At 49.3% G+C, this 27,887-nt stretch overlaps 1 pseudogene; it reads left to right on the forward strand.

The window, feature by feature from the left end:
- Positions 1 to 2,543: 2,543 nt before the first annotated feature.
- LOC136511219 (ABC transporter B family member 9-like) lies at positions 2,544 to 26,982 on the forward strand (annotated as a pseudogene).
- The last annotated feature ends 905 nt before the right edge of the window (positions 26,983 to 27,887 follow it).

Here is a 27,887-nt window from a genome sequence, read left to right on the forward strand (position 1 = left end):
CATCAATTAGTCATTAGAGTGTCAGAACTAGCCATTAGAGGTGCACTATGCGAATGAATGCACCAGACTGTTAGACCAGGACTTGTAGATTGTCTAATCTTTGTATTTTCTCAGGTGAGCATTGGAGCATTTTTTGCATTGTTTGCTAACGACCCTCTCCCAAGGTTTGGGCTAGAAATACCTCCTCCCAAGGGGTTTTTCTGGTGCCTTTTGGCCATGGGTTAAGTGGAGAGGAGTATGAAGCTTAAGGAGAAAAGAATGTGACAACAAAGGCCATGTGTTGGCACGAGAGAGACGAACGAAAGTGATTCATATACTTGTGATTGTGATTGTGAGGCAGCCATGAGAACTGAAGTTCGTGAGGTGGAGCACCTGAGATCATGTGTGATCTTCTGATAAAATGTAGTAGGCTTCATGGAGGTGACCCTACAAGGATGATGTTGTTGACGGTCGTTAACATCAATTATAAACCATTAATATAACAATATATACTTAATTTCATCACCAAACATAGGTCTAGGGATTTAAACTAATAAATTCCACAAGTTTTAGTGAATCTGTGTTTATAGAAGGATTTATTCAGAAAATCGTTAAGGTGGACCCAATCGTCAGATTCAATCATGTTTATCCGCGACGAAAACAACTCCAGAAGACTCTAGAAGACCCCAGAAGACTCTCCACCAAAGATCGAGCCGAGACACTGATAGGGGGGCCGGTCGGCCCCACCCTTAGGCCGGTCGGCCTGTGGGCCCCACCTGTCAGCCTCCCATTCGAATGTCGGTTTTCCACCGTCTCCTAGATCACATCTACGCAGTTCTTTTAAGTCGATTTGATCTGAGGGTCCATAATTGATGCTACCCCCTATATATAGGAGCCCCTACCCCCTCCCTGGAGTCATCCTGAAACCCTAATTCATATATCTTATTCAGATCAACACACACCAGAAGGATTAGGTCTAGAGCTCTCCAATATAGTAGATTAGTAGCTTGGGAGTGAGGGTCAAGTTGGGCTCGTGCTCAAGTTCCGGATCTAGTCTTGGAGGCTCGGCAAAGTCTTGTATCTTCACTTCTACATCTTGTAAGACTTATTATCAATTCATTATATTCCTATCTAAATGGCTATGCTTACTTTTAATATATATCTTGTTTAGTTGAGGTTATCATTACTTTTGTGTGTGGGTTCATATAGCGTTTAGCCTGCTAGTTTACCATGGTTGGGCTAAGTAGTCGAGCCTCGTGTAAGCATGATGCTTATACGATGCTCTGCCTGTGAGTACACCATGTTCTCTAGTTGTGTGGTAGCAGCAGGAGGTGACAACCCTGTCTATCCTTTGTAGTCCACACCAGTTCTTAAATTGTAGGACCGTAGTCGCGTCAGTAGAGTTATCATTTTGCGGTGCTCTACTGTCTAAGCGGCGTCCCGAAGTGCACAAGAGTAAAGTTAGTCTTAACTATAGTCGAATATATATATATATATATATTACTTTGATCCTGTAATAAGAATATCATAGAAATCTACTTCACCCCTTGTTCTCCTGAGTTAACTAGTCTATATATATATATTACTTTGATCCTGTAATAAGAATATCATAGAAATCTACTTCACCCCTTGTTCTCCTGAGTTAACTAGTCTATTTTATCTTTATAGATCTATCCCCTGAGTGTTATTATGCTTAATTCCTATTTATATATTTACCCTCTACTTAAGCTATGCTAATATGTTGATAGATATTCCTCTATTACTCAATAAGTCTTTACTCCATTGTTTCTCTGTGGTAAAATATAAATAACGATATCTAGAATACTCTTGGTAAAATACTATAATGGTATTCTGTACGCTTGCGGAATCCTTCGTATTCTATTTGAGTTAATAAATACAAAACGGCCGTGTGCGGGTGACGATGATAGAGGTATTGTTGCCAAAAACAAAAATTATTAGTTCAAGTGCGGCTTGAAACATGAATTCTATTTATTTGCAGGCTAAAAAATTATAGCTGCCCGTCAAAGTGTTGGACCGAATTCAACTAACCCAACAGAGTTTTTTTAGGGAATAACTAACCCAATAAAGACGCTGTCACATTCATCGAAACAATTATATGATTGAACATTCAGCCTGTTCATTTCGGCTGGATTACTCGTATGGCTTATAATCTATGGTTTGAACTGTATTTTTTTCTCACACCAAATCAGCCAGCAGTACTTTCAGCCATGGCTTATAAGCCAATCCAGCCGACCAAAACGAACAGGTTGATTAAGTTTAGGCTATCACAACTTTTTTAACTTGCTGGAGTAGTGAATCTTTAGCACAACTATAGCGTCCGATTTTCACGCCTCACCTTCGACACCGCCACAATATGATGTGGCTATATGTGGCTAGAAACCAAACATCTTCTGTAGATATAGATATAGATATAGATATTTCCATAGATATAGATATATGTATAGAAATAAATAAGGACGCCGATTAGCAATTTAAAATGCAGTTGCAGCCCGCTACACGCTCCAACATCTGGCGGCCGCCCCGCTGCTACAAAGCGCCCGGCAATGCAACTCCCCCGTCGTCGAGCACGCGGAGTCGAGGAGGGAGAGGGATGGCCTCACCAGCACCAGGAGCCCTGGAGGAGGAAGAGAAGGGATTGGTTGGCCTGGAGGAGGAAGAGAAGGGGTTGGTTGGGCTGCACTGGCTAGTTCCGGTTCGCGGACGGCGCGGACGCGGTGCTCATGTCCGCGGGTGCCGCTGGTGCAGTCGCCAGCGGCGTGGTGCAGCTGCTCATGACGCTCATCTTCGGCGAGGTCGCAATGCCTTCGGCTCCGGCTCCCGCCACGACATCCTGCACCGCCTCTCCAGGGTACGCCTCGAATCTCCATGCCCATTTAACTGCAGCTCTTGTGCTGCCATTCCTAGTTTGGAGTTTGGAAAGGATTGACGAGAGTACTCTTAGAATGCTAAAGGCAAAGTGTGGGGAATATCTGTTGATGTACTTCGACCAGTTGTTCAACTATTCTGATGATTTGATCACACGGGTAGTGTTAGTTACTAGTAAGCACGTGGCACTCCATAATACTACGAAATAGGATTGCTACCCATTGTACTGCTTGTTGATTATTTGCTGGATAACATCTTCCTACGATAAAAACAGATCGGTTTCATCCTCGGCTAAAATCTTTAACACTGCTGTTTCAGGTGTGACTGAAGTTCGTCTATGGCCATTGGGTCATGGTTTGCTTGCTTCCTACGTGAGTATTAGTATTTCCTCAGTGGTTTATTGTGTCTATTTGGCCATTGGATCATGGTTTGCTTGCTTCCTACGTGAGTACTAGTATTTCCTTAGTGGTTTATTGTGTCTGTTTATGCTTTAGTCAGCCTTTATAGTGATGAATATTAGTTATTCAGTCACCCACTGAATCATATTAACCTTCATGATGGAAAAGAATAAAGGACGGTTTTGCACCTAGCCCATGTGACCATATATACGAAGAATGAAATGAGCACAAGGAATGGGAACCAAATTTTCCCTCCCATAAATAAGACACAATCATCTAACTATATGTTAATAATGTGTTAAGTCTATTCATATGATGGTGTGTCATTCATATTGCCATAAGTCCATAACTCTGAAACCAAGAAATCCCATAATAACATTATCTTCTTTCAGAAAGGAGAAGCATTAACCGGCCAGGAGCAATACTTAGATCCATTTTCTGCAGCATAGATACTGCCAGGGGCATCTAAAGGTGTTACTGTTTTTCACGTTTTAAGGTACTGCCAGTTATAGATTAGCACTAAGGAGCTGTTTGGTTGCATCCGGTAAACGTAAACGTGAACGGTAATGGAAGACGCCGCAAATGGAAACAAATTAAGTGAATACTGGCTTTGTTTGGTTCGTGTCCGTAAAGGAATTGGATAAACATTACAGCGAGACGGAGATCTTCATGCTCGGCGCCGCTGCGTGCCTGCTTCGAGTGGGAACTCGAGATGCAGCGTTGTTGATGGCGTTGAGGATGCACGCCGCGGCCAGTTGCATCCACCTCGTGCTCGTCCATGGCGGGACCGCGGGAGGCTGGTAAGTGAGTCGCTCATCATCTCGCAGTAAGTCGACGAGGCGTTCGCTGGTGCCGGAGCAGGTGGCAGCGGCGCTCGCCTAGCTCGATGAGGCCATCACCGTGTGCAGCACCAGCAAGTGACATCATTTCTTCGCCGGCAACGACATCGTCCATGGACGTCCGGAATTTCTGGGCAACGGAGTGGATCACCGCACAGACGGCCTCGACGAGATGAGAACACCTTGGGTTGCGGCGTGGGCGGCGCAGTTCTGCAGTGGAGAAGGCAGAGAGGACGGGAAGGGGTGGAGTCACGCTAGGACGCGAAGAGGCAGTGGGGATGGGCGGCGCCAGCGCTGGGAAAGAACTGGACGAAGATGTCGAGGGGAAGATGAGGCGAACAGATTACGGGCTTACGGCCAGGTATGAGCGGTATCAGATTTCTCTTGGCCCGTATCGCTTTATGGCGTGATACGTTTACAGTGGAAGCAAAGCAAACAGAATCTAACGTTATCAGTTGCCACCGTAATCAGATGCCGTTGCAAATCATCCAACCAAACAGTATGTAAGGTGTTACTGTTTTCATTGTTTTATCAGAGGTTGCGTGTTGGATCATCACTGGAGAAAGACAGCTCGCATACGGGTCTCTATCTTGAAGCTCTATTGAGACAAGACATTGCATTTTTTGACAAGGAAATGACCACTGGACAATTGGTTGAGAGTATGTCCGGAGATACAATACTTATCCAGGATGCAATTGGTGAAAAGGTTGACCCATGTAAACTGTAAACACATCATTGTCAGCTTGTGAATTGTGATGCCGGTTCATATTAACTTTACTAAAGCTACAAAGCACATAGGCAGCATATTTGTATCTAATGATTTAAACTTATATTCTGTGTTTCGAATTAAGGAGTACAAATTTTCTTTATATGCGAATATGTGATTGTAAATTGTTGTGATCTGATGTCTATTCTGGATAGTCAACTCAAATATTCGTTTCCATTCCAGGTTGGGAAGTTTATACAACTTACTGCCACATTTGTTGGAGGGTTGGTGATTGCTTTCTCTAAAGGATGGCTTTTAGCTGCTGTTATGATGTCAAGTGTCCCTCCTATAGTAGTTGCTGGAGCAGCTATGTCAAGGACTATATCGAAACTGTCAAGCCAAGGTCAAGCTAAGTACAATGAAGCAGGCATTGTTGTTGAACAGACAATTGGAGCCATCAGAACAGTAGACCCTTTGCTTAAATATTCTCTTTAATCCTTACTGTTGGTTTAGATTCGTAACCAACTTCTTCTTGGGCTAATTTTTGAAAGGTTGCTTCCTTCAATGGTGAGAATCGAGCCATTGCACTATACAATAAATACATTAGGAAGGCATATGTATCTGCTGTCCAAGAAGGCACGGCTACTGGCCTGGGCTTTGGTTTTGTTATGCTTATTCTATTCTGCACCTATGGTCTAACAGCATGGTATGGGGCAAAACTGATTATTGATAAAGGATATGGAGGAGGTCAGGTTGTAAGTGTCTGGATGGCATTCATGACAGGTGCAATGTAAGTCATCAATACTCATTGAATCTTGTTCTAAAATGTCATATGCATATATATACTTTCTTGATCAATTACTTCTTGTTCAAAATGCATAGAAACAATTCTATAATCCTCAACTATAACTTTCTAGTATTTTGAATTTGAATCCATTGATTACATGTAATGTGCTCTGGCCTTCCCAACCTAAGATATATAATTTGATCATATTCTAATTCATGTATAACATGGCAGACTCATTACGCATACATTTTCACAACCATCTAAACGATTAGTTTACTCACTTTGTTCCAGAAGTGATTACAGTAATGGTTTTCCATTGGACTTACAGAATTTTGATTTATGGTGGAGGTGATATTACTATTCATTTTATCACGAAAATTAATGTTTGTTCCTGCCTAATTGTTCTTCACATTTATCCTTATCAGGTCTTTAGGTGAGGCAACACCATGCGTGACCGCTTTTGCTTCTGGCCGGGCTGCTGGGTATAGAATTGTTATGGTGGGAAAAGTGTACCAGCGCCGTAACAAGAAGAGTGGTTGAGCAAGTCATGTGGAGGCATGCACCAGTGTGCGGTCACCAAGGTCTAGGCGTGGGAGCCTGTTTGGCTTCAGCCGATTAAGTAGGAGTCAGTTATCAAGATTGCTATTTTGGTTGGAGTTTGTTAAGTCGAGTTTGTGAGCCCTTAGATTTAGGAGAGATTTGTTATTGAGTCGGTATAAGTGTCAAACATTCTGAAGTAATAGATTTTTAGCCTGGGATTGAGTTTATCTCCCCTTGGGCCCCCGGGCGTTACTGTTCACGTCTTCCTGTTGTCGCCGAGTTCTCAGCACGGCGCCGAGCATGGCGCCGCCAGTTCGTCGTCGGGGTTTCAAGCCCAGGCCTCCCCTCTCGCACTCCTACGCCCTCAGATCCTTAAGCTCCAACAACCTGGTATCAGCCATGTCTGGTCCTGGTTCATCAGCCACCGCCGCGTTCCCTGTGCTCACCACCTCTGCACCCATCGTTGCCACCACCGCGTCGCTGCTCAGTCCGTAGTCCGTGACCCCAGCCTCTCCCACCGAGGCCTTCAATGCGTCGACGTCGAGCTCCATGACCCGCAAGATCATCTCCACGCCCTGTCAGGACCATCCTTCGACCTCTTCAACAACCTCCGCCGCGAGCTCGATGAGGACACAACGCTGCGCGCGATGCGGGACTCAGTCGCCGCTGAACGCGGCGCCCCTTGGCGCGTCGTGGACGGCCTCATTCTTCATGGCGCCCGTGTCTTCGTGCTGGCGCAGTCGGCGCTGCTGCCCACCGTGCTGGATCTTGCCCACTCGGTTGGGCATGAGGGCATTCAGAAGACCCTTCACCGTCTGCGCGCCTAGTTCTACATCAAGGGCGATCGTGCACAGGTGCGTGACTTTGTGCACGCCTGCACCGTCTGCCAGAAGAACAAGGTGGACTCCCTTCGGCCGGCAGGGCTACTGCAGCCCCTGGAGGTGCCATCGCAGGTGTGGTCCGACAACTCGCTCAACTTCATCGAAGGCCTGCCGCGTGTTAATGGCAAGAGCGTCATCTTGACTGTGGTGGATCGCTTCTCCAAGCACGAGCACTTTATAGCGCTCAGTCATCCGTATACAGCGGCGTCGGTCGCCAAGGCGTTCTTCGAGGCCATCGTTCGCCTGCACGGGTTCCCCAACTCCATTGTCAGCGACAGGGATCCCGTGTTCACTGGCAATGTGTGGCGGGATCTGTTCAAGTTGGCGAGGGTCAAACTCCGCCTTAGTATGGTGTTCCACCCGCAAACTGATGGCCAGTCGGAAGCAGTGAACAAGGCCATTGCCATGTATTTATGTTGCATCACCGGCGACTGCCCCGTGCTTGGTTGGAGTGGCTGCCCTGGGCAGAGTACTGCTACAACACGTCCTACCACACTGCCTTACGGACTTCGCCATTTCAAGTTGTTTATGGCCGGCCTCCGCCTGGCCTAATTCCCTATACTGCAGGCATAGCGCGCACCGACACCGTCGACGCGCTTCTCCAGGATCATGATGCCTTCCTGGCTGAGGTGCGCGAATGCCTTCTCCAGGCCCAGGAATATGCCAAGCGCTACTACGACGGCCACTGTCGACGAAATATGGTCGGCAGTCTACTTAGGGGTATGCCCAAGGTAGTAGATTATCGGCAGACAGATGCGCAAGCTACAAACAAGATGGTGACGCAAGACAGACACGAGGTTTTATCCAGGTTTGGCCGCCGTGAAGGCGTAATACCTACGTCCTACGTCTGATTGTATTGTTGTATGTCAATGAGAGATGTTTTTTAGAGGGCTCCCCTGCCCGCCTTATATAGTCCGGGGGCAGGGTTACAGATCTGGAAACTAATCCTAACCAGTTACAGCTGCCATAGGTGCTGGATAAGGATTCCTATTCTAACCGACCAGGATCTTGCTTGATCTCCAAATCTGCCTTGATTCCTTGCGCGGGACTCCGAACAGATCGGCTGGGCCGCGCGTCGTCTTCTAGTGGGCCAGACCCCCTGGTCCAGGCCGGCCCAAGCCTAGCCGTAAGGGTATAGGGGTTAATACCCCCACAGCTAGTCCCCAAGCACCATGTATTATGCTGCGACACACCGTTCGATCTCCTTCGGCTAATGCGATCCGTCTTCATGTTATCTCCAACTGGTTGAAACATTGACCAAGCGAATGTGTCAGTATTCTGGTCAGAACAGAGAGCAGTAGACCACGATTATAGCCGAAGATTCCGGTTGTCCGAAGAATGCACGGTGCTCTAAAGAAAAAAGAAAAAGATTTCTTTCCTGATCAAGTGTGCCCACTTGTATTTCTGAAAAGAAATGTAAGTAGCCCTTGTACAATAGTAGTTATGGCCAATAGTCAGAGCGTAGGGGTCGATAAAATAAACACATTCACCACAAGGTGAAGTGTGCCTACTTAGTCCCTGAGCCTGGTAGTAGGTGACGTAGGCACGTGGTGCCAGGGTCTAAAAAGAATTCCCACTGAAGTTGAGAATCCAATCGTCGTACAAGCAATACGAGATGCACCGGTAGGTGCATCGTACCGATGTAGTCCCCGAGCTTGCTAGAAGGCGAGGTATCAGCCTTGTAACAAGGTATAAATAAATGCCTCTCAACTGTATGTGAGTACAAATCATATGTAGCCGAGGAGAGCGGTCTCCGAGCAATGTTCGGAGAGTGGTCAGAGCAGTCCCCGAGCATTAGAGTGGTCGGAACAGTCCCCGAGCACGATGGTGGTCTGGACAGTCCCCGTGCACGATGGTGGTCTGGACAGTCCCCGTGCACGATGGTGGTCTAGACAGTCCCCGAGCACGATGGTGGTCTGGACAGTCCCCGAGCACGATGTTGGTCTGGACAGTCCCCGAGCACAAGGATAGTCGCTACAGTCCCCAAACACGAGAAGTGTGGCGAGAAACCATATGCCTCTTGTACTATTATTTTTTGTATTTATTTATTTACTTGCTCTGTCAAGTCGAAACTGACACGTCTGGTCAAAAAAGTAGACGGGTATAGCACGTCATACTGCCTTTTTATCTTTTCAAGCAAACAGTTGCATGGCACCTGTAAGTAGGTGCGTCAGCATGGGCCCTCTCACACTGGCAATGAAGAGGCGCATATATTGGCATAGATCTCGAGGCTGCAAAAACAACCGTCTGCGGCGCGTGTGCACGTCTCCCAAGAATGTCGGGCAGACGAAACGGCATAACTCTTGGGTTAAATATAGTATAAGATAGGTAAGTTACTTTTTACTGAACCCCATTGCCATTCGTAGCCGCAGCCATCTTCTTCCTCTCGCCAACCCTAATACCTCCGAAATCACCACCAATCAATCCTCCGCGATTTCCTCATTCATCAGCAAGGCCAGATTCATGCCGAAAAGTGACGCACAGAAGAAAGCAGGAGTCATGGCGAAGGAGTGGTGGAAATCAAGAAGCAACGAGCAGACCATTGAAGAAGCTCACAGGATGGCGTGCGTCAAAGGGCGAGGGGTATCTCGATCCACAACCAGGTGAGATCGTGGTGTTCAAAGACTTCTTTAAGCGGGGATTTGGGGTTTCGGTACATCCTTTTCTTTAGGGGCTCTGTCTTTACTACGAGATTGGGATTTGCAATCTGCATCCCAACTCGATCCTCCTTGTCGCCACTTTCATACATCTTTGCGAAGCATATGGCGGCTTTCAGCCCCATTTTGATTTTTTTCGCCATCTTTTCTGTTTGCGGAAGAAAGGAAGCGGCGGTTCAAAGATAGCCGAGGGTGTGTACCTCAACCTCCATGACGGCATGAAAGCCCAGTACCTGCACTGCCCATGGAACACATCGCTAGACGACTGGTACAAGAAATGGTTCTACATCCGTGAGGAGCTGAACATGATTACACTATGCGATGTGGGGTACATTCCAGAGAAGAGGACCAGCTGGTCAGAGAAGCCCGAGCACCTGGAACAAATTCCAGAAATATTTGGAATGTTCCCGTGGAAAAAACTGGATGGTCCGAGCGTGGTCGGGAACTTCATCAGCTGACGGATCTAGCCCTGCTAGAGGAGAGTACATCCTGGCTATGAATATCAAGGTAGCGCAGACCCAACGAGAACGAGGCAGGAGGCGCTTGACAAAATTGAAGTCAAAGCCAGAATTAGAGAGCTATTTAACTTAGTTGATCCAAATTATGTCAGATTGAACGACATCGAGCACGCTTTCAAGCTTGCCCGACCTCCCCCCAAAGTAACTGTCTTGCCTCGTACCCATAGTTTTATATTGTGGTAGGATAAGTGGAAACTTACTGTGTTCACCCATTTTTGTTACCCAGGTTAATGATCAGGATAGAGCGACAGTGTTTGTGTCGCCACCTCCTGGAGTGGAGTGGCCACAAGGAGCTAGTCCCACCACCCAGACCAGCGTCGAGGACGTCGACTGGGCGGTGCTCGGAGCTGGAGAGGAGGCAGCGGCCCTAGCCGCTGGTAAGCGGCCGGGTGCCCCCAAACAGCCAAAGAAGAGATCAGCAACCACCCTGCTCACCGGGGGGCACTAAGTATCAACGAGCCTGAGGGGGGCCTGAAGGAGAAACTGACCGGTAAGCGTCGATAGGCGATTTTTGCCTGGTCGGACGATGACGCAGAGGAGGGAGAAGATGCTGACACCTTTCGACTTGTCCCTCAAAAGAGAAGGAAACAACTGGAGTCAATGGAGCAAGGTGTCTCCTCTGCGCCTATGGGACCCACGTTGCCGATGGTAGTGAAGGATGCAGTCGGGTCGACCTCAGGAGTACCTGGGCAAGGAACGCGACTGGCAACAGGAGCGCCAACGCAACCGAGCACACCACCGGCCACTGCAGCGCAGAGGACAAGCGACAGAGGGGTCAAGCACCAAGGCCCAGTGATAGTGCTGGATGTAGAGGGAGACCAGGAGTCACCCGCATAGCATGTGGAGCAAGCACGGCCTAAGAGACGCGCCTTCGTCTCATCATTCCGCGCTTCCAACATGTAAGTATTTGTAACCTTGATGTAAGCTAGCATTTTGCATTGAATATGATTGCCTTCTGAATATGATTGCCTTATGAACTTATCTCCAATGTACTAGCTCGACGTCCACCGAAAGTCTGGACCAGCTAGCCGGAAGTGGCGTGGCGCTGCCAATAAGTGCAGAGCAGACTGCCTAGCGGCCGACCATCGAGGAACCCATAATAGAAGATCTGTCGAGACCTCAGCAAACAAACAGTCAGACAACAGTCCCCGAGCAGGGGGTTGAGGGAAGAGCCGAGCCAAGCACGAGTGCTCTGAGCACTAACCCTGCTGAGGGCAACACCTCAGCATCAAGGGTAACGGAACAAACCGAGGAGCAGCGGCCAGAGGTGAGAGCACAGACCACGCTTGTCGATGCTGCAGCTCGTGGGAAGGCCATAGTGATCACAGAAGCTGCTAACGCCGGACCAGCATCGAGACCTGAAGAAGAGCCCAAAGAGGACGAAGTGGAGGAGGTCCTGGGCCATCCACAGGACAAGCGACAACATGTGTATGTGTCGCGTTGGCGGAACGACCAATGGGTTGTCCATGAGGAAATCCCGGAGGTCAAAGAGACCAAGAAAGTTGAATGGATGGTGAAACGGCTGGTGACGGAAGTGCAGGTAAGCTTCGCTTTACCCCCTGATCTCGCTATCTAGTCATTGCTATCTTACTTAGCAATCTGCACATAGGACTTAATGAAGACCGCAAGGTACCGCAAGAAATGCTTCGACCAGATCGAGGGGATCGCTGCCAGCAATAAGGAGCTGACGGCGGAGGTGGAACGCTTGCGCCAGCGACTTGAAGCCACCAACCATGAAAAGATGGTGCAAGAGTCCCAGAACCAGAACCTGGTCATCCAGCTCAGTAATAAAGAGCGGGAAAGAACAAGTAAGTAGCCACTTTATCACAACGACTAAGTGTTGTTGCGTTGTTGGTAGTAACAGCTGTAGTGCAGGTTTAGAAGCCGAAGTGGTCCATCTCCGAGAGGAGAACAGTCGTGCGGTCGTGGAGTGTGATCGCCTAAAAGAGGACAATAGAAAACTGGCGCAAGACCAGTTGCAGCTCCAGGACCACACGACCAAGATGATAGAGGAGCTGAAAGGTAAGTTTTCCAAACCCCTTTGCTCTTTTTTGTTGCCTACCATAGTTTGGCGTAATATAGCGTCTTAACAGCATGTATGGTTTGCAGTTATAAAAATCAATGCGAAGAAGCATCTGGAGGCCATGACAAAAGACCGTGACGGCTGGAAGGCGCAGTGCCAAGAGATCACCAAGGATCGTGAAACCTGGAAAAACCGGTGCCAGGAGATGGCAACGGGCATTTTGCCGGTCCTTAACCTCATCGATCCGGCGCTAACAGAAGACGTGCCAAGGACGCCATAGCTGGGATTGATCGAGAGATGCCGAAAGGCATGGGGATGGTTCCAGGAGTTCGTGAAGGAGGTGGGTGAGTACACAGGCGCACATGTGCTAAGCATGGTACGTGCTCACTACCCCTTGATCGATCTCAAGCGCCTGGAGGTTGGATACCCGAAGGAGGTAGATCTAGACAAGGCTGAGGAGCTACGGATGACCCAGCTGGACTTGTCGGCGAAAATAATTTGCGACATTAACCTATGTGGAGGCGCGACACCACCTGTACAGGGAACGCCATCAACAAGTCAGCTGGAGGCGTTGTCATTTTTAAGCCAACCGGCGAAGCCTACGGTCTCGACCAGCTAGGCATCTGTGGGGCCATCTTCTTCAGCTCGATCAGTACCAGAGTCCCCGAGACCCTTGCACGATGTCAGGCCCAGTGAGCAGCAGGTGCCGCATGCCCTGACCAGCCAATAGTATAGGCTATAGCTGTAGAAGAAGATGTAGTTGTGTTATTGTAAACTTGGAACTTTTCAGGCAAGCTTGTAATAACGTAACTGTATATCAGCATAAGCTTGTTTGTTTTGTAGAAAACGTATTTAAGCTCGGATATCATGTTGGTGTAACTGAGTTAGAACATGTTAGCGTTCTGTTCAGTTATACAAGTTTAGTCGACATGTCATCCTAAAAGGTTTGTATGGCCCTGGTTTGTCTTGTGGTCAGAGTGTGAGGTGCGTAGCTTGTGCACATGTAGAAACACACAAGTCAAACCAGAGAGCACCTGCTGATCGCCCGTAGCGTAGAGAGCAGATCCCATGCACGTGTTGGGAGGAACCGGAGACAGGGCCTGCTCTGAAAACCCGAGAAGGAATGGTGGTCGGTTTTAACTGGTTGAGTTAGAATAACAGTAAACTTTGAAGTGACACATTAGAGTGGTCGGAGAAATCATAATAGCTTTATTGAATTAAACCAAAAGTACAAGAGGGGTACATATCTCAGTAGTTAAGCATAGAAATGCTTAAGCTTGTTGATGTGCCATGAATTGGGTACGTCTGTACCGTCCAGGTGAGCTAACCTGTAAGATGTTGGTCGCATAACCTCCTTGATCATGAAGGGCCCCTCCCATGGGGTTGCGAGTTTGTGAACGCCAGCCTGACTCATCTTCCACTTCAGGACCAGGTCCCCAACCATGAAGAAACGCTCCTTGACGTTCTTGTTATAGTACCTGTGCAAAATAGCAAGGTATTTGGCTGTATGTACGCAAGCATCGAGCCGCTTCTCTTCTGCACTATTCACTTCTAGCTCCCATACTTCATTGGCCTTGTCTTCGTCGAAGTTCTCTACCCATGCTGATCTGAAGGCTATATCTGCTGGGAGCACTGCCTCAGCGCCATAAACCATAAAGTATGGTGATACGCTAGTATTGCAACTGGGCTGGATTCTGAGGCCCTAGACCACGACTGGTAACTCTTTGAGTCATCTTCCGAGAGCTTTATCATTTTCTCTGTACATCCTCTTCTTAAGTGCATCCAAGATCATACCATTTGCTCGCTCGACCTATCCATTAGCTCTAGGGTGCGCCACCAAGACGTATTTTACTACTATGCTCCTTTCATCGCAGAAGTTCCAAAAAGCGTTCCCGGTGAACTGAGTACCCAGATCAGTGATGATGCTATTGGGTATGTCGAAGCGGTGGATGACCTGGTTGATGAACGCAACAGCCTTTTCTGAAGATGCCTTGACCAGGGGCATGTACTCTATCCACTTGAAAATTTTGTCGATCAGCACGAAGATGCATGTAAATTTCCTAGGGGCCGGTTTGAAAGGCCCGATCATATCTAGTCCCCAGCATGCGAAGGGCCAAGAGGCTGGTATTGTCTGAATCTCATGTACTGATATATGGATTCTCTTGGAGAAGAACTAACAACCTTCACAATGGCGGACTAGCTTCTCTTCATCAGCTATGGCTGACGGCCAATAGAACCCTACTCGGAAAGCCTTGCCAACCAGTGTTCTCGAGGCTGCGTGGTTGCTGTAGGAGCCAGAGTGGATCTAGTCTAGGAGATGTTCACCATCCTCCTGGGTTATACACTTCATCAAGATTTCCTCCTTCGTGTTCTTGCGCCACAATTTGCCATCGATGAGCAGATACTGCTTACTGTGACGCATTAGGCGTTCGTTTTCTATCCGATCGGTGTAACCGCTACCATCTGTTAGGTACTTGATGAAAGGTACTCTCCAGTTAAGCTCCTTAGTGGTCGGAGGTGGTTCGGTGGTGTTCGACGCCAGAACTGTAGCCACCAATAGCTAGTCTGGAGGCTTGTCGACCACGGGATCTTCTTCTTCGATGGAAGGCATGAGCAGGTCTTGAACAAATACGCCATGTGGGACTTTGGCTCGGGATGATCCTAACTTTGACAGTGCATCTGCTGCTTAATTTTTGTCTCGAACCACATGTGTGTACTTGATGCCATAGAACTTGCCTTCCAGCTTTCTGATCGATTTGCAGTATGCATCCATCTTTTCGCTGGTCGTATCCCAGTCCTTGTTGAGTTGGTTGATGACCAGAGCCGAGTTTCCGTAGACATAGAGACATTTGACATCAAGCTCGACCGCAAGGCACAGACCATGTAGACATGCTTTGTACTCGGTGGCATTATTAGACGCCGGGAAATAAATCCTGAGGACGTATCGGAGCTGCTCCTTGGATGGTGACACGAAAAGGACTCCTGCTCCTGCGCCATCGATGTTGAGAGAGCCATCGAAGTACATCTTCCAATACTCGTCGGGCCCCTGAGAGGCAGGTGTGCTTAAGTCTGTCCACTCGACGATGAAATCGACAAGTGCCTAAGACTTGATTGTAGTACGGCTTGCAAATTCCAAGGAGAAAGGGCATAGCTCCATTGCCCATTTGACGATGCGCCCGTTCGCATCCTTATTGCGAATGATGTCTCCCAGAGGGTACTCGGTCATGACCACCACATGATATCCGTCGAAGTAATGTTTCAACTTTTGGGATGTTATCAGTATGGCGTAGATCAGTTTCTGAATCTATGGGTACCTAGTCTTGGATTCATTGAGTACCTCACTGACAAAATAGATTGGTCGCTGTACCTTGTAGACGTGGCCGGGCTCATCGCGCTCGACCACCATGGCAGTGGAGACCACTCGATTAGTTGCCGCAATGTAAAGCAGGAGGGTTTCGTCTTCTTTGGGGGCAGTGAGGATCAGAGGTGATGTAAGGAATTGTTTTAGTTGTGTGAAGGCAGCGTCTGCCTCCTCCGACCACTCAAACTTCTTGGATGCTTTGAGCAGCTTGAAAAACGGTAGTCCTTTTTCGCCTAATCTTGATATGAAACGACTTAGGGCAGCCATGCATCTGGTAAGCTTCTGAACATCCTTCACCTTTTTGGATGGCTTCATGTCCAAAATAGCTTTTACCTTCTCTAGGTTAGGGCGTATGCCGTCGTGAATGACGACATTGCCGAGCAATATACCAGATGGAACACCAAAGATACACTTCTTTGGGTTTAGTTTCCATTGGAATGTGTTAAGAGCTACAAAGGTACGTTCGAGGTCGTCAACAAGGGTGTATGCTTCCTTGGTTTTAACAACTACGTCGTCAACATAAGCCTCGACGAGGTCATCTTTTATCCCATCTTTGAGGCAGGCCTGTATGGCGTATTGGTAGGTAGCCCCGGCGTTCTTGAGCCTGAACGACATGGTCGTGTAGCAGTAAGCGCCGAAGGGCGTGATGAAGGATGTCTTGATCTGGTCGTCCTTTTTGAGAGCGATCTGGTGATAACCAGAGTAGCAATCGAGAAAGGAAAGCAGCTTGCAACCGGTAGTTGAATCTACGACCTCATCTATGCGAGGTAAGCCGAAGGGGTCTTTAGGGCAGTGTTTGTTGAGATCAGTGTAATCAACGCACATTCTCCATTCATTATTATTTTTGTGTACAAGAACCGGGTTGGCTAACCACTCCGGATGATACACTTCTTTGATAAATCCGGCTGCCAAAAGCCGTGTAACTTCTACCCTAATAGCCTCCTTTTTGTCGCGAATGAACCGTCGTAGCTTCTGCTTGATAGGTTTGGCCTTGTCGTCGACATTTAAGGAGTGCTCAATCAAGTTCCGAGGTACACCGGGCATGTCAGCGGGTTTCCATGCGAACACACTCACGTTGCTCCTCAAGAACCTGACGAGCGCGTCTTCCTATTTAAGATCCAGGTTGGCCCCGATAAGGGCCGTTTTGCTGGGATCACCGTCGACCAGCTGGATCGCTTTGTGCTCTTTGGACTTGATGTTCTTGCGTGGGGCCTCGAGCTCTAGGATCTCCAGGTGGTCGGCTGAGGTCTTCTTAGTGTCGAGCGTGGTCTCCCCCATGCAAATAGAGAGGTCATGAGCCTCTGCTATTTTGAAGTTGTCATCCTCGCAGGTATAAGCTGCGTATACGTTGCCCCTGAGAGTTAGAACCCCTTTCTCGGTAGGCATCTTGAGCACTAAATACCTATAGTGAGGTATGGCCATGAATTTGGTGAGCGATGGTCGACCAAGGATAGCATGGTAGGTGCCGTCGAAGTCAGCGACCACGAAGTTGACGTAGTCAGTGCGGAAGTGGTCCAGGGTACCAAATTGCACAGGTAGCGTGATCTGCCCGAGAGATGTAGAGCTCTGTCTAGGGAGAACACCCTAGAACTATGCCTCGTATGGCTTGAGATCTGCCTGGGTTATCTTCAGGGTTGGCAAACTGTTCTTGAACAGTATATCGATGGAACTGCCGCCGTTAATCAGCACTCTGTCGAACTGAACCTTGTTGATACAAGGATCGAGGACCAGAGGAAAACGTCCTGGCTCAGGTATTGCAGCCCATTGGTCCTTTCTGCTGAAGGAGATCTTGGGGTGAGACCAAGGAGGGAGCCATGGATTGGCGATGAGGTTGTCGGTGTTGGCCACGTTCAAGCAAGCGTGGGCGAGCAGCTTGCGTTCTCGTTTGGTCTCGCTGGACACTTTGCCTCCAATGGTGGTGTGGACGCGATCGGTTGGCTTGACGTACTTGTGATGGGGATCTGCGTCTTCATCGTTGTTGTCCTTGTTACGCTGCTCCCCGGCGTCGTTAGGCTTGTCGGATGTATCCAGAGCCTATTGGCGCATGTAGATAGATTTGAGAACATGGCAATTCTCCATGGTATGGTTTGACTTGGGATGGAGCTGGCAGGGTCCTTTCAATGCTTTGGCGTAGTCTTCTTCGTAGTTGCGACGTCCGCCACCTTTTTTAATGGTGTTGACCTCGCCGTCGTCTTCCCGAGCACGCTTGCCCCTATAATCGTCAAGGCGATTACGTCGCTGATTACGCTGGTCGCGGTGGTCGCGGGAATCGTTGCGCTGGTTGCGGCGATCAAAATTGTTGTTCCGACCACGGTTGCCGCGGTAGTCGTCGCGGTGTGGGGGGTGGTTGGAGCGTGGAACCCTTGCTGCTTCTTCGATGATTATCTTTTTAGCATCATCGGCATTCGCATATTTTTTAGCAGTGGCTAGGAGTGCTGTGACTGATTCAGGTCTCTTGCGGAGGAGCTTGTCCCTTAGGGCATTGTGGAAGCGGAGACCAGTGATGAAAGCCTCGATTGCTTCGTTGTCGAAGATTGATGGGACCTTGATGCGCATCCCTGAGAAGCGTCGGACATACTCGCGTAGTAGCTCATCTTTGCGATCTCGAATCCGTTGCAGATCATATTTGTTGCCGGGTTGCTCGCAAGTAGCAATGAAGTTGTCGATGAATGCTTGCTTGAGCTCTTGCCAAGAATCAAAGTAGTTCGCCAGCAAGCTGACTAGCCATTGGTGGCCTGCATGGCCGACGACGTCTGGGAAGTAATTAGACATGACGTGCTCGTCAGCCATGGCTGATCTGCACGTGGTTTCGTAGAGCATGACCCATAATTTGGGGTTCTCCTTGCCGTCGTACTTCTGAAGTTTTTTGAGCTTGAAGTTCTTGGGCCATATGACTTGGCGAAGGTTTGGAGTAAACTGCTTCAAACCCAAAGGGCTGTGGGTAGTATCATATTCCATACGGCGATAGCTTTCGTGGGATGCACGATCGTTAACTCTTTGGTTAATGCGATCGCGCAGATCACGTTCTCCGAGGTAATGGCGGAGATCGTTATTGCCATTATGGCGATCCCGGTTGCCACCCTGGTTAACCCTGTGACCGTGGTTATCACGGCGATTGTCGCGGTTGTCGTGGCGGTTGTTGTCCCGGTAGTCGTGGCAGTTGTCGTCCCGACCACCATCATGGCCACCGTTTCTGCCTTGGCGGTTGTTTGATGGGTCATTGTTGCGCGAGCCACGTTGGTTGGGTGGCTGTGAGCGACTTGAGTACTGGCGGCTGTGGCTTGATTCAACTGAGACGGATGGAGCCCAGGCTTGATTTACAATCTCTGCGGTCTGGGCCATAGCAACCGTCAGGTAAGCTTGTATATCATCACGAACTGCCTAGGTTTCCGAGGTATTAGGTAGTCGTTGCATTGTCGCCATAGCAACAGCTACGTTGGCGCTTGGAGTCCTGAAGACCTGCTTGTCCCCCACCCTATCAAAGGCATTGTTAAGGTCGTGTGGCTGGACCCTTATGCGTCGTGCCTCCTCTTCTGCCTCGGCTTCGATTTGTCGGCGATTAAACCGGTCAATATTGCGTGCTTCGCGTGCCAGCCTTTCTTGTTTGGTTTCACCAACTGCCGGTGGTTCATCATTACTAACAACGTTGATCAAGTCTCCTCGCCTTGGTGGGAAGGATGGGAATCATGGGAATCCCGGGGCATGGTCTGGGATATCCAGATCGTATTCAACACCTTCATTGTCATGATGCTAGAGCTCGGTGTGGATGGAGCCATTAGATGCGATGCCGGACAAGGAGCTTGAGCCATCCTCTTGAACTGTGTGGACCGATCCTTCTTGATAATCCTTAATCCGGACCATGTTGACGAAGTCGCGCAGGCCGTAGGGCTAGGCCTAGTAGTTCTCCATCGAGGCTTCGTACTCGAAGAGCCGGAGACCCGTCGCGGGGGCTGGCCGACGACGAACGGAACGCCCTTCAGGAGTAGATGTGACCACGAGATCTGTACCGAGTCGTGCAGGACGACTGGCCTGAGCTGGTCGGGTAGATCTGTTGTGGGTAGTGGTTACCTGCTCATTAGGTTGACTTTGAATCAAACTTACCAGAGCTAGGGTTTCAGCAAGCTTGGTGCCGACCCGATCGATGGAGTCGAGCAGGTCGGTGTTGTCAATCTGCCTCCCTTTGTAGCGAGGAAGCGGACGACGGATTGTCGGCGTGGCTGAAGACGATGCTGGCGTGGCCGGAGCCAGATCCACCATGGTCGGAGCCATAGCCGATGCAGGTGAAGCAGTGGTCGACGCAGATTGAATCCGCCCCTCCTCCGTGGTCATGGCGATGAAGTCGTCGGAGCCAGTGGTCCAGGTGATCTGGCCAATGGTGAACGTGAGGCCGTTCGGCGTAGCCATGGAACCGGGGATGATGACCATCTTGTTCGCCTGGAGAGCAGTACGCACACCCCCTACCTGGCGCGCCACTGTCGACGAAATATGGTCGGCAGTCTACCTAGGGGTATGCCCAAGGTAGTAGATTATCAGCAGACAGATGCGCAAGTTATAAACAAGATGGTGACGCAAGACAGACACGAGGTTTTATCCAGGTTCGGCCGCCGTGAAGGCATAATACCTACGTCATGCGTCTGATTGTATTGTTGTATGTCAATGAGAGATGTTTTTTAGAGGGGTCCCCTGCTCGCCTTATATAGTCCGGGGGCAGGGTTACAGATCTGGAAACTAATCCTAACCAGTTACAGCTGCCATAGGTGGCTGGATAAGGATTCATATTCTAACCGACCAGGATCTTGCTTGATCTCCAAATCTGCCTTGATTCCTTGCGCGGGACTCCGAATAGATCGGCTGGGCCGTGCGTCGTCTTCTAGTGGGCCAGACCCCCTGGTCCGGGCCGGCTCAAGTCTAGCCGTAAGGGTATAGGGGTTAATACCCCCACAGCCACCATTGCCCCCTGGAGTTTGTAGTGGGCGATTGGGTGTGGCTATGCATCCTCCATCGATCGGTGCAGTCGCTGCTGCCGGGACCGCGGGGCAAGCTGAGCCTGTAGTTCGCCGGCCCGTTCCAGGTGACAGAGCGCATTGGCGACGTCGTGTACCATCTGTTGTTGCCAGAAGGAGCGTGCATCCACAACGTCTTTCATGTTGGCGTCCTCAAACCGTTCCGAGGGACTCCTCCAACAACGCCCCCGGCCCTTCCTCCACTGCGCCACGGTCGTCGGCTCCAGCAGCCAGCCCGTGCTCTACGTGCCCAGCTTCGTCGGGGCACTTGGCATGTCTTGATCCAGTGGGCAGACTTGCCTGAAGCCGACCCCACCTGGGAGCCGCTTGAAGAATTCCGCGCTGAGTTCCCCGCCTTCCAGCTCGAGGACGAGCTGGTCGTCGAGGGGGGGAGTGATGTTATGGTGGGAAAAGTGTACCAGCATCGTAACAAGAAGAGTGGCTGAGCAAGTCATGCGGAGGCATGCACCAGAGTGCGGTCACCAAGGACCAGGCGTGGGAGCCAGTTTGGCTTCAGCCGATTCAGTAGGAGTCAGTTAACAGGATTGCTATTTTGGTTGGAGTTTGTTAAGTCAAGTTTGTTAGCCCTTAGATTTAGGAGAGATTTGTTATTGAGTTGATATAAGTGTCAAACATTATGAAGTAATAAATTTTTAGCCTGGGATTGAGTTTATCTCCCCTTGGGCCCCCGGGCGTTACTGTTCACGTCTTCCTGTTGTCATCGAGTTCTCAGCCAGGCGCCAAGCACAGCGCCGCCAGTTCGTCGCCGGGGTTTCAAGCCCAGGCCTCCCCTCTCACACTCCTACGCCCTCAGATCCTTAAGCTCCAACAAGAATGATGCAGATAATCCAAAGGAAGCCACAAATTGATCCTAGTGAAACAGATGGGATCATGCTAGCAAACATGAAGGGTGATATAGAGCTAAGGGATGTATACTTTTCGTACCAATCTAGACCTGATCAATTGATATTTTATGGCTTCTCGTTGCATGTATTAAGTGGAAAAACAATGGCTATAGTGGGGGAGAGTGGCAGTGGAAAGTCGACAGTGATTAAGCTTGTGGAGAGATTCTATGACCCTCAGGCTGGTGAAGTTTCGATAGATGGTATTAACATAAAATGCCTGAGGCTTGGATGGTTAAGGGAAAAGATTGGTCTTGTTAGTCAAGAACCGCTGTTGTTTGCCACTAGTATTCGGGAGAACATTGTCTATGGGAAAGAAGATGCAAGTGCAACAGCTGAGGAGATAATGGCTGCGACAAAGCTTGCTAATGCAGCAAATTTCATTGATAAGTTACCTAATGTATGTAGATTAAACTAAATTGCTTTATACTTGTGCAGAATTCCATCTATACTATAACTAACCTTAATTAATCGAGAATTTTGTTATTTCAGGGCCTAGACACAATGGTTGGTGAGCATGGAGCACAATTGTCAGGAGGGCAGAAACAAAGAATTGCAATCACAAGGGCAATACTGAAAAATCCCAAAATCTTGCTGCTTGATGAAGCGACAAGTGCACCAGATATGGAGTCTGAGAGAGTGGTTCAGGAGGCCCTTAACAGAATTATGCAAGGCAAGACCACGATCATAGTTGCCCATCGGTTGAGCACTATAAAAGATGCTGACACTATATCAGTCGTACATCGCGGAAACGTAGTCGAACTAGGTCTGAACCTTGCATGCTTTCATTATGTTTATCTGATGATTCTGGAGTTTGATCTTGTCACCTTTAAATGTTAAACAGGCACACACACTGAACTACTTCAGGACCCCAATGGTGCATATTCCCAGCTTATCCAGCTGCAGGATATAACTGGAGAACCAGATGCATCTGATGTAGATTATCAAAGGTCTACTTCAGCTGTCAGAAATGTCGAGTCCTTGAGCAAATCTATGCTTGCTCCATCTCTCAAGAGGTCAATAACTGGTGGCGCTTCATTAGGGAGTACCAGCGTGCACTTGATCACTAGTGCCAACATGATTGTCCCGGAGAGCACAGATACTGAACCACTGCTTAAAGTATCGGATGAAGGTGAAGAATGCAGGAAGGTTGCCCTCTCTCGTCTTATTTCTCTGAATAAACCTGAGATGCCAGTCCTTCTGTTAGGTACAGTGGCTGCAGCCATATCAGGTGTTATGTTTCCAATGTTAGGTTTGCTGATGTCCAGTTCCATCAATTCATTTTATGAGCCTCCTCATCAACTCCAGAAAGATTCACGGTTATGGACATTGATGTATGTAGCATCTGGAGTTGCTTCGTTTATTATCCTGCCAGTGGAACATTTCCTTTTTGGAGTAGCTGGTGGAAAATTGGTTGAACGCGTTCGCTCGTTATCTTTTCAAAGCATTGTTTGTCAAGAAATCAGCTGGTTTGATAGGTCCTCAAATGCTAGGTCAGCCTCCGAATATTCTGCTATTCACCAGATTTATGATGACAACAGCATTACATATTTTTTATGTCATTAATTTCTATGTCCAGTGGAAAAGTTGGTGCAAGGCTGTCTGTCGATGCTTCAAATATACGACGTCTTGTAGGCGATTCATTGGCATTGATGGTTCGAAGCACTGTTACAGTTATTGCTGGATTTGTCATTGCAATGGTTGCAAATTGGAGGCTTGCCCTCGTTGCACTGTAGTGCTTCCTTTTGGGGGTCTCCAGTGATTCCTCCAAATAAAGTTCTTGGAGGGATTCAGTGCAGATGCCAAGGTAGCATGCTGCATGCCATGCATCTTTGGTAAACGAATAATGTCATTTGGCTAATTGAACTTAGTTATTCCTTTTTTCCTGAATGGTGGACTGCAGGCAATGTATGAAGAAGCAACTCAAGTGTCAAATGATGCTGTCAGTGGTATTCAAACTATTGCTTCTTTCTGTGCGGAGCATAAGGTAATGAAGACTTACTATGGAAAATGCAAAGCTCCAGTGCGGCAGGGGATCCGTCAAGGCATTGTCAGTGGCTAGGGCTTTGGTGTATCATTCTTGGTACTATATTCTACATAGGAAAAAGTTTATTTTTGGCCCTCCAACTATGGCTACAGTTTGTTTCTAGCCCTCTAACTCGAAAACCAGACATACGCAATCCCTTAACTCTCAAAACCGTTTAAAATTGGCACTCACGCCCATTCGACCGTGGTTTCGGCCCAGTCAAACCCGCCACGACCACGATTTCGGCCCAGTCCTCGTCCCTTCGTGACTGTCGCGCGGTCAACAAGCGAGAGCAGAGAGGGAAGGAGAGAGAGAGAGAGAGAGAAAGAGAGAGGACGAGGCCAGTGCCCCTCTCTTGCACTCACTCCCTTTCTCAGCCCTCCTCCCCCACGCCTCCCTCGCTCTTCTTCCTCTCTCTCTCTCTCCCTCCAGCGTAGTAGGAGCGGCAGGCAAGCAGCCGCACGGGGCCGTCACCGGCAAGCGGCGGCGAGGGCCCTCGCGTGCCCAACGGCTGCGGCGGCGGCGGAACCGGGCACGGGCAGGGGCGGCGCAAAGCAGGGCACGGCTCTCCTCTGACGTTGCTGTCTCCGTGCAAGGGCGGTGCAGATCTGGCGCAGGGCCGCGCGGATCTCCTCCTCCGGGGCCCTCTCTCCCTCTCCTTCTCCGGTGAACAGGGGCTGCGGAGGGCGCGCCGGCAATGGAGGCGGCAGATGATTGGACCGTCCACGGAGAGCGGAAGGGAGAGCACTGGGAGCGTGGAGGTTGTGGTGGGGTGAGCACACAAGGCCGAGCGCCATTTACAGAGGGAGAGAGAGGGGAGTGAGGGGTGGGGTGCGTAGGGCCGACGGTGCGCCAGAGAAGCCGCTGCGCCGTCGCGTAGGAGGCCCACCACGCGGCACTAGAGAGCGCGTAGGTCAGTACCGAGACACCGAGGCCGGGGTCCACACCACCTGCGTGGCTACGGCAGCAGAGACACCGCCCGCGGCCGAGGCGACAGCAGAGGCGGTCGGTTCCGCGACGCCGAGGCGGAGCGCAACGGAGCACACGGCGCTCTTGGTGTGCTCGTACGTGAGCAAGGAACGGCGGAGCGCCCCTCCTCTCTTGGCCTCCACCTCGAGCAGCCGTCGCCGCCCTCAATCTGCTGCCGTGGCCAGCCCCGTAGCAGAGCTCTGCCTCGGCTCGTCGGAGACCGCCACCGACCTCCCGCCAGCCCGAATCGACTGAGCACTGCCGGACCCGAAGGCCACCTTGGTCCACGGCCGTTCGAAGAAGCCGCCAGAGCCGCGCTCGCCGCAGCCGTCGCAGAACGGGCTAGCCACTGCTCGCCACCGGACTAGAGTCGAGCACCGCAGGAGGCCGCTCACTCGACTCCGCTCTGCTTTGCCGAGCCGCACGGGCCATGGAGCCCTACGCGACGAGGCTGCAGGAATGCCGTGCCCGCTCGTAGCCGCCCTCGCCTGTCGTGCCATCGCGACTGAAGCCGCCGTCGCGCTGAGACGGACGCCGTCTTGGGCCGTTGCGAGTCGCCGCCTCCATGCCGAGTGCTGTTGCCGCCTAGCTCACGCACGGAGCCTGCTCCGCCGAGGCCCCAGGACCGCCGTTGGCGCCCCAGTGCCCTCTGCCCCCTCCGCTCCGCCCTGCGCACGCGCTCTCTCTCTCTCCTTCCCTCTCTGCTCTCCCTCGTTGACCGCGCGGCAGTCGCGAAGGGATGAGGACCGGGCCGAAACCACGGTCGAATGACGCGAGGGCCAATTTTAAACGGTTTTGAGAGTTAAGGGACCGCGCGTGTCTGGTTTTCGAGTCAGAGGGCTAGAAACAAACAAGGGACTGCGCGTGTCTGGTTTTCGAGTCAGGGGGCTAGAAACAAACTGCAGCCATAGTTGGAGGGCCGAAAATGGACTTTTTCCTTCTACATATGCCCTTTGTTTCTATGTTGGAGCAAAGTTTATGCTTGATGGCAAGGCCACATTCACTGAAGTATTCAGAGCAAGCAAACTGTTCAGATAACTAAGCTTCAAGTTCGCTCGCATTATGCATAGCTAACTATTCTTCTGCAGGTATTCTTTGCTCTGCTCATGGCAACCATAGGCGTTTCACAGACAAGTGCGCTAGGTTCAGATTCTTCCAAGGCCAAAGCATCGGCGTCAACAATATTTGCACTCATTGACAGTAAATCAAAGATCGATCCTAGTAGTGATGAGGGCATGGTCTTGGTTGACGTCGCTGGCGAACTCGAGCTCCGCCACATCTGTTTCTCATATCCATCACGCCTTGATATGCAAATATTCAGAGATCTCAACTTGAGAATACCATCAGGGAAGGTACGGAACCACTCAACATTTTCCTTCCTTCAATTTTACTGCAATCATCAGTACCAACACTACCAGTTACCAGCAGGCAGTTAAACTTTGATGCTCTCTCGGCAGATGGTTGCCCTCGTCGGCGGGAGCGGCTGCGGCAAATCCACCATCATCGCTCTCCTGGAGAGATTTTACGACCCTGATTCTGGCACGATCACATTGACTCAGCCAAGGCAAATGATTCTGCTATTTCCATATTCTCAATATTAGATAGAAAATCCTTAATTGATTCCAGCAGTGAAGAAGGTTCCACCTTGGAGAATGTCAAGGGTGACATTGATTTTAAGCATGCCAGCTTCAAATACCCATCCCGTCCCGATGTTCAAGTTTTCACTGACTTCACCTTAACCATTCCCTCTGGAAAGGTCAAAACTATACCACAAATCTAATTTGTCAATCTTCTCTCAGTTGTTATGAGGACTTAATTTTTTATGCCATCATTTTTCTGAGGTCTTACACAGAACCCTTTTATTGCAGACGGTTGCGCTTGTTGGTCAAAGTGGTAGTGGAAAGTCCACAGTCATATCTTTGTTAGAGCGCTTCTATGAACCAGACAATGGTGCGATTTTATTAGATAGAGTGGAAATTAGTAGCCTAAAGGTCAGCTGGTTGAGGGACCAGATGGGATTGGTAAGCCAAGAACCAGTGCTTTTCAGTGGAACAATCCGTGACAATATAGCCTACGGAAAGCATGAAGAGGTAACAGAAGAAGAGATTGCCGCAGCTGCTAGAGCAGCCAATGCCGATGAATTCATCTCAAGCATGCCACAGGGGTACAATACAACTGTTGGAGAGAGAGGAACGCAACTGTCAGGTGGCCAAAAACAGCGAATAGCTATCGCGAGGGCAATCTTGAAGGACCCAAGGATACTTCTTCTGGACGAGGCAACAAGCGCATTAGATGCTGAATCAGAGAGCATCGTGCAGGATGCATTAAATCGTGGTATGGTTGGCAGGACAACTGTCATTGTGGCACACCGCCTCTCAACAATCCAAGGAGCTGATATGATTGCAGTCGTAAAGGATGGCACAATTGTGGAAAAAGGGAGACATGAGACGCTGATGGGCATAGCTGGTGGAGCCTATGCTTCACTTGTGGAACTTCGCACCATGTAATATAATATAGAGTTCTGAGCTAAGCAATTGATGGCAATTCTCATGTCAAGATTTAGCCCGTGTTTAGTTGGCCGAATTTTGGAATTTGGGCTACTGTAGCATTTTCGTTTTTATTTGTCAATTAGTGTTCAATCATGGACTAATTAGGCTCAAAACGTTCGTCTCGCGATTTCCCACCAAACTGTGCAATTAGTTTTTTTTCGTCTACATTTAATGCTCCATGCATGTATCGCAAGATTCGATGTGATGGCTACTATAGCACTTTTTTGGATTTTGGGTTTGGAACTAAACGCGGCCTTAACAGTTTATGAAAGAAGTTTTGGTGAACACCTATAAGTTTGCTAGGGGTAGGGTAGGGTACCCATTGCAGTTTTGTACAGTGTTCCAAATCCTGTATTTAAGTTATCAAAGAGCTAAGTGTTGAGTACTACAACGATCAAAACTATCTAGAACACTTGTTAAACAAACAAGTATAAACAACCATATGGATCGCTTGCATTGCATTTACCTTGAATAGCATTTTAAGTTCAAGAAGCTACACCTACAAATGCAAACTAGCAAAAACAAAAGATTTAGAACAGTGGCATGCCTGTGAAATCACGACGAGGAATGATTGTCGCCTCATGTGGGACGAATCATACTGTCAAACGCCATAGTGCAATCTGCAATGAGAACAATTACCATCAACAGTAGCTCAATCTCTGTTTGACGCCCGTTTGCATTACTATTGGCGAAACCCGGAAATGGTAGCCCCTAGCCAGGCGGTAATTCGTACTACTAGGCTATTAAATACCAAACCATTGAAGCTCATTAATCATCAAACCAGTCCAGCGAAAGAAAAAAAAAACAGCACCGTTCATTTTGATTCGACCTGGCTCCTCGCATACGACCTCAGCGGTGGAAAT

The sequence above is a fragment of the Miscanthus floridulus genome, chromosome 16 (genome assembly GCF_019320115.1).
Source record: "Miscanthus floridulus cultivar M001 chromosome 16, ASM1932011v1, whole genome shotgun sequence".
NCBI classification, from domain to species: domain Eukaryota; kingdom Viridiplantae; phylum Streptophyta; class Magnoliopsida; order Poales; family Poaceae; genus Miscanthus; species Miscanthus floridulus.